This window comes from Triticum urartu, chromosome 6A, assembly GCF_056163025.1.
Source record: "Triticum urartu cultivar PI428250 chromosome 6A, HENAU_Tu73, whole genome shotgun sequence".
Classification (NCBI taxonomy): Eukaryota; Viridiplantae; Streptophyta; class Magnoliopsida; order Poales; family Poaceae; genus Triticum; species Triticum urartu.
In genome coordinates, this window is record NC_141878.1 from 508342657 (window position 1) to 508349520 (window position 6864).

The 6864-nt window shown below is 40.5% G+C and overlaps 1 long non-coding RNA gene across 1 annotated transcript; it reads right to left on the reverse strand.

Moving 5' to 3' along the window:
* Positions 1-343: 343 nt before the first annotated feature.
* Positions 344-4653, reverse strand: LOC147965953 (uncharacterized). Its single transcript, XR_015608660.1, has 3 exons — positions 2024-4653; positions 977-1021; positions 344-895 (listed from the first exon to the last, which is right to left on the reverse strand). It is a non-coding gene; the product is annotated as an uncharacterized LOC147965953 (long non-coding RNA).
* Between the last annotated feature and the right edge of the window lie 2211 nt (positions 4654-6864).

Below are 6864 nucleotides of genomic sequence, written 5' to 3' on the forward strand. Positions count from 1 at the left end.
ATGTTCGCTAGTTTTTTCGTATGTTTGCCAAAAATATTTTAGATTTATGTTTGCTTCATAAATCACTTTGCTTAAATTTTTAGTAAAGTTCACCGCATATTAAAAATCATGAAATGCATATTATTGTTCAAGTAATTTAATTTTTTTCAATCCATTAAATATGATTGTATCATTATAAAAATGTTGCCACATTTAAAAATCTGTTCATGACATATTTTTAATATATTCAGAAAATTTTGAAAAAAATCACTGCATTTAAAAATATATATTCAAGGTGCATTTTGTAATGCTTAACGTGTATTGCGGATAAATACTCATAGTGTAAAAATTGTCTAATGTATATCTGAAAAATGTTCAACTTGCATACGACAACCATTCAACGTATATTCGAAAAAGTTAACAAGCATTCAAAAACAGAAGGAAAACACTAAAAAAGGAACAAGAAATGTAAATAAATAAAACAAAAGAAATAAATAAGGAAATCTTCTAAAACTGCCTGTACCGGTCCATAGAACCTACCTAAAACTGCTTCCAGGAAACTTCTGAAAACGGCATGAATGCACGTTATTGGGTCAGCCCACCAGCGGAAGCGCGAGAGGCAAGAAAAGAATATATCTCGTAATAGGTGAGACATAGTTCTCGCGCCAGATGCTAGCCTATTTGAAAATGTTGTAGGCTGAGGCAGAAGTTGGCTAAGGTGCTGGTCCAGAGAGGTTATTTTTGGATTACCAAAAATAACAAGAATGAGCTTCCATTTGAACTTGGTCCACGCACAGATTGAATGGGGGCCGCTTTGTCTCGAGGACTCCTATGTGGCACCTCAAGCGCCACTTAGAGAAACCGGCGCTCACGCTGGGCCGGTCCACCATGGCAAGCAGGTGGCTCGCTCAAGTAACTTCATATGACCGTGAAAAAAAGTCACTATTGTGTGTACTGTAGATGTTTGAGATAAGCCATTGATTAAATTTGATGATACCTCGCGTGTTGCGGCGGGAACCCTTGATAAGAATGGTTGCTTACACTACAAAGAAACAATCAAGAATAGCAAAATAAGAAAAATAAGTATTAAATATTGTGATCACCAATTGAAAATTTGAATAGTACATTAAAAATGGGCAATCATATAGAGAAAGATAATGTTTATCATAAACCTGGTAACGCGCAAAGGGAAGGAAAGATGCACAAAAGAAAAAATACTGAAGTATGATAAAAAGGGGTTTAATACATATCTAGTGTATTGTAGCATACGGAAGCCAAACATTAAAAAGACTATGTGGTTTCAAATAGTAGTATGACTACGGTATAACAACAACATAAATGCAGTGGATCATATTCTGAAGAGAAACATGGAGATATCCCAACCCTACAAATTGTTTAAGAATGAGCAATCAAATGCCTATTAAAATATTTTTGATTGTGCATAGAGTTTGAATAATATAGTGGGCAAAAAGTTGCAGGAAACAGAAAGAAATAACAAATTGAAATTGGTCAAGCAAAATTCAATAGGTATTATCTAGATGGAGAAAACACAAAAAATGTAAAGTAGTTTGCACCATAGTTTGTACACAGTTTAAACTAAGAACTCAGAAAATCATAGACCAGTACTTTAGCTCAGGGATTGAACAACACCTTTCATCAGCCTCATATGTGTTTCTCTGTCTTGTTACAGTTATAATAAAATCATAATTAGTTTAAATGTTAGAACATATAATATGTTCCAAATAAAGTCGATCGCAGGTTCTCCTTTAATAACCTTGGTAATGAAATTATATGTGTTTCTCTATCTTGTTACCACCTGAAATAATACAAACCAGTTCAAGGAGGAAGATTGTTGGCTGCATCTTTGGATCCAAGTTAGAAAGTAAGGTGAAATGATAGAGGATGTCATCGTAGTGAATTAATGCTAAAGTGGCATCCAAACAGGCTTATCTAGGAAATCTGCTAGGAGAGAAAATATTTGTGATCTACTCTGAAATGTAGCCTTGGTCAAAGAACAGATTGAAAATAAATGAACGAAGCTTACATGTGTTGTAGTCAAACAATATGAGGGCTGAATGCATGCCACTTTGTCTTTCCTGATCGGCAATGCAGCATAATTTGATCGCCAATTTCAGCTCTTCAGGAAATTAAGCGTACAGAGTACTGATGACACCATGCAAAAATGTCTAAGCAGTACTCCAATATTTTCTTCTTTAGCCTTTCAACAAAGCTTGATTAAGCTAGGTGCAGGCAGTCTTCCAATCTTTCTAAATTAGAGCAATTAAAAATATGAAAAATAGTAATAAAGTAAAAAATGTCATGTGAATGCCCGCCGTAGTTTCCTGAAAAATGTAATGGCATGTGCAGTATGGGATTTTGCTCGTAACACTGAAACTTATTTATGCTCTAGACTGCGGTCCTGAAAGAATTCCAGCCAAATAAGAAGCGGCACTTGACATTTGGTAGCCTGCAACTCTACGTCGTGCCATGAGGGGAGAAAATTTGGTTGAGATATATATGCCTGCTCAAAAACAAATCAATATGCAGGAGAGGGGACGCATTGGTACCCAGACATGACGGTGCCGTAGTTGCGAGAGCTTGAGGGTGTGTTCAGTTCGTGGAATCAAGTAGAACGTCACGGGTCGGTTCCGTACCTGGCACCGATTCCAGCTTTTGGTTTGCGAACGAGAGGGAACGGAATGGTTCCTCGCGATGGAATATACCCCTGATATGCCGAACTAAGTGATTCCTCCGAATCGGCGGTACCACACGGAACGGCTCACGCGCGAGGTCTGCCCCGCATCTCGCCCTGACCCCGTGCTTCCCTCGCCCTCGCCCCTCCCCCAATCACGTCGCCGAGCTAGCCGCTCCTCCCAACCCTGCCACTGCCCCTGTTCCTAGGGCTGGAAAAAAAGCTCGAAGCTCGTGAGCTAAACGAGTAGCTCGTGACTCGGCTCGAATCGACTCGAACTCGAAGACTAACGAGTCGAGCCGAGCTTTAGTTTAAGATCGTTTATAGACCAAGTTAAACGAGCCAATCTCACGAGTACTCGTGTAACTCGTTAGGCTCGGTACAAAAGATCAGCCACTCCCAATATAAAAAAATAGGGCTGGAAAAAAAGCTCGAAGCTCGTGAGCTAAACGAGTAGCTCGTGACTCGGCTCGAATCGACTCGAACTCGAAGACTAACGAGTCGAGCCGAGCTTTAGTTTAAGATCGTTTATAGACCAAGTTAAACGAGCCAATCTCACAAGTACTCGTGTAATTCGTTAGGCTCGGTACAAAAGATCAGCCACTCCCAATATAAAAAAAAATCAGCCACTCAGCATCATATGTCTCAGGCGCACAACACAAGGCCTAGACGTTGAAGGCCCAACCGCCTAGGAGACTCATGCGTTACAAAGAGATTACTATTGTTTAGTGATATATATCTTTAATATATACATAATATTTTTTATAATATTTGAGGGTTTTATGTTCATATCTTTAACGAGCTTAACAAGCTTAACAAGCCAGCTTGTGAGTTATACAAGTCGAGCCAATCTTGGATTTGAGCTCGTTAACAATAACAAGTCGAGTCGAGTTAGCTCGTTAACGAAACGAGCTCTAGCGAGTTGAGCCGAGCTGGCTCGGCTCGGCTCGAATTCCAGCCCTACCTGTTCCCGAGGTTCCCTTGCCCGACCCATACACCGCGGCGAGCAACGTCGCCGCACCGTTACTCTTGTCCTCTCTTTCATATTCTCTCCTCCTTACCTCCCAACCCTTCCTTCCACGCCGCCTGAAGGCTCTTGCCGCTGCGCCGCCGGCCATGGCTTCTGCCGCCATAGCCTGCCTCTGCCGTCGCATGTCTCCTACGTCGGCATTCGTTCCCCGCCGATGGTCACAGCACACCCCCGCCCGCACGCGCCTGCAGCAACTCCTCATCCTCCCTAGCATGCCCAGCGAGATCCTCGTCTAATTTTTACCTCCTGATGAATTTTCTTGTATTTACATGATATTTTACCTCCGTATATGTGTGTTGTTTGTAGCTGATGTCAATATTTGAGCGGTGCGATGAACAAATACATTCCGTTTCATCTCATAAACCAAACACCCAAATGTAATCATTCCATTCCTCTGAATTCCTTCTACCAAACGTAAGGACGGAACCGACCCATTATAATGGAATGGAACCATGACATTCCATTCCACTTCGTTCCCGAACCAAACACACCCTGAGTCCAAGACAGCCGCGAAGAACCCCCTGCCTCTACGGAAGGAACGTGTGCCGCTGCCTATAATTCAACGGCATCGCCCCGTAGATCCACTCTGTGTTGACTGTTTTCTCTCCCGTCACACCGCCGCCAGGGAATCACGATGGACGCACACAGTACTGGACGCACATGAGAGCAAAGGAGCAGGAGGTACCTGGAGGAGCCATGGACCGGGATTAGAGCGGTGTACTGACGTGAGAGGGAGGGAGAGGTCATCAGTCTCCAACCACACCTCGCAACCTTTGACAACTCGTCGCTTCGCTCACCCGTAGCCGTTCATACCATGGGAGAGCGATATTGGGGAGTAAAGCATGGGGGATAAAGATCGCAAAGGGGAAGAGACTGGGCAGGGAGAAGAATGGCCGTGAGGTGGTTGCCGGCTTGGCCGCGCAGACGGCCCGGCGGAGAAGCACTCTAGATTATTATTTTATTGGATTGGAAGGGGTGGTGGAGAGTCGAGGATAAGACATGCGTTTCTCCTCTTAAATCTCTTGTCAGTTACAGAACAGGAGGAGCAATTGCGTTCAGTTACTTAGAGAAGGAGAGAAATAGTGATTGCGTTCGGTTACTGATAATTACGTAAAGTGAAGATAGAAGGTAAGGGTTAGAGGTGTATCACGCATTGAAAGCCACAAACTAATCAGTTGATCACCATCCCTATTAAAACTAAACAATTTTAAGAAAACTTGCTCACGTGGTGTAGTGACGTGGAAGCCTACATGTCAAGATAATTGGTTGTACTGGGCTGATGATGTGGATAGGCTGCATGTTAAGAGAAATGAGATAGTGGGGATGAACTATTCAGGTATTATATATGTGTTGACCTGTTGGCTTGTTGTTCAAGTAATTTTAAAAAAAATCAATCCATTAAAAATGTTTGTATCATTCTAAAAATGTTGCCAGATTTAAAAAGCTGTTCATGACATATTTTAAAAATATTCATAATTTTTTGGAAAAAATTCATTGCGTATTAAATATATTCAAGGTGCATTTTGTAATGCTTAACCTGTATTGCGGATAAATGCTCATACTGTAAAAATTGTCTAATGTGTATCTGAAAAATGTTCAACTTGCATAGGACAACCATTCAATGTATATTCGAAACAAGTTGACAATCATTCCAAAATTGAAGAAAAAAAACTAAAACAGGAACAGGAAAAGTAAATAAAACAAAAGGAAAGAAATAATGGAATCTTCTAAAACCGGCTGTACCGGTCCATAGAAGCTTCCTAAAACTGCTCCCAGGAAACTTCTGAAAATAGCACGAATGCATGTTATTGGGACATTGCAGAAGCACGAGAGGCGAGAAAAGAATATATCTCGCAGTAGGTGAGACATAGCTGTGGCGTCAGATGCCAACCAATTTGAAAGTGTTGTAGGCTGAGGCTAAGCATAATTTGGCCAAGGTGCTGGTCCAGATAGGTCATTTTTGGGTTACGCAAAATAACAAGAATGATCTTCCACTCCACCCGCGGATTGAATGGGGGCCGTTTTGTCTCGGAGCGCTCCTATGTGGCGCCTCAAGCACCACTTGGAGAACCGACGCTCACGCTGCCTCACATTGGGCCGGTCCACCAGCGCGAGCTGGTGGCTCGCTCAGGTAACTTGGTACGATTGTCTCAAAAAAAAAGGTAACTTGGTACGATCGAGAAAAAAAGGTCACTGCAGTGTGTACTGCAGATGTTTGAGCTAAGTCATTGACTAAATGTGTTGACCCGTTGACTTGTTATTGACCGTTGAGTTTTATAGGAAAAGATCACGCGTTTGAAAAACTTCATATATTTCAAAAAAGTTCACAAACATGCAAAAAAGCTAGCGTATTCAAAAAAAGATCATGAATTTGAAAAAAAATTATTGGAAAATCGAATAATTTTAGAAAAATTGTATATGAATTTGAAAAACTTCAAGACTTGGAAGTTCATAATTTGTAAAAAAGTTTACAAAATAAAAACATTACACGAATTTGAACAAAAGTATTTTAAAAAATATCATAATTTAAAAAATAAATGGTTCACAAAAAATAGAAAGAAATTCAATTTGATAAAAAGTTCATAAAAATGTGATTAGTCAGAAATTTTATAAAACAAAAAATTGAAATTGAAATGAAAACATGAAAAATAAGAAAGGAAAGAAAGAAACTGAACAAACCCGGCCCAGAAAACACACAGAAATAAACACACAAAAGACCTATTGCAACAGAAAAAACACCAGAAGAAAACGCTCTGGAGGTACATTTCCTAAATGACCAGGCACGCTCGGTCGGAGGGGTGCGTGACTGTTAGTGAATTGCACTATAACCGGTGCTTATGGCGCGGAATAGGAACCATCTTTGACTCTCCTTTGGCGCTTCCCGGACGGATGTGCTGAATGCGGGAGGAACGTTGGCGCACTAGCGTTCGTCCTGTTATACTGGTTTTTAATTACTTTTTGTTATCCTTTTGAAAGTAAACATACTTTACTTAAATTGTAAGTAATGGTCATCACGCGTTTAAAAAAGGCTGGTAAAATAAATAAGAATTATGCAATGTAAAAATAATGCTCGCAACTTAAAAAATTGTAGACCCACTAAAAAAATATGACAATTAAATAGTTTCGCGTGTTTCAAACATATATTCACGGCATTTTTTCCTAA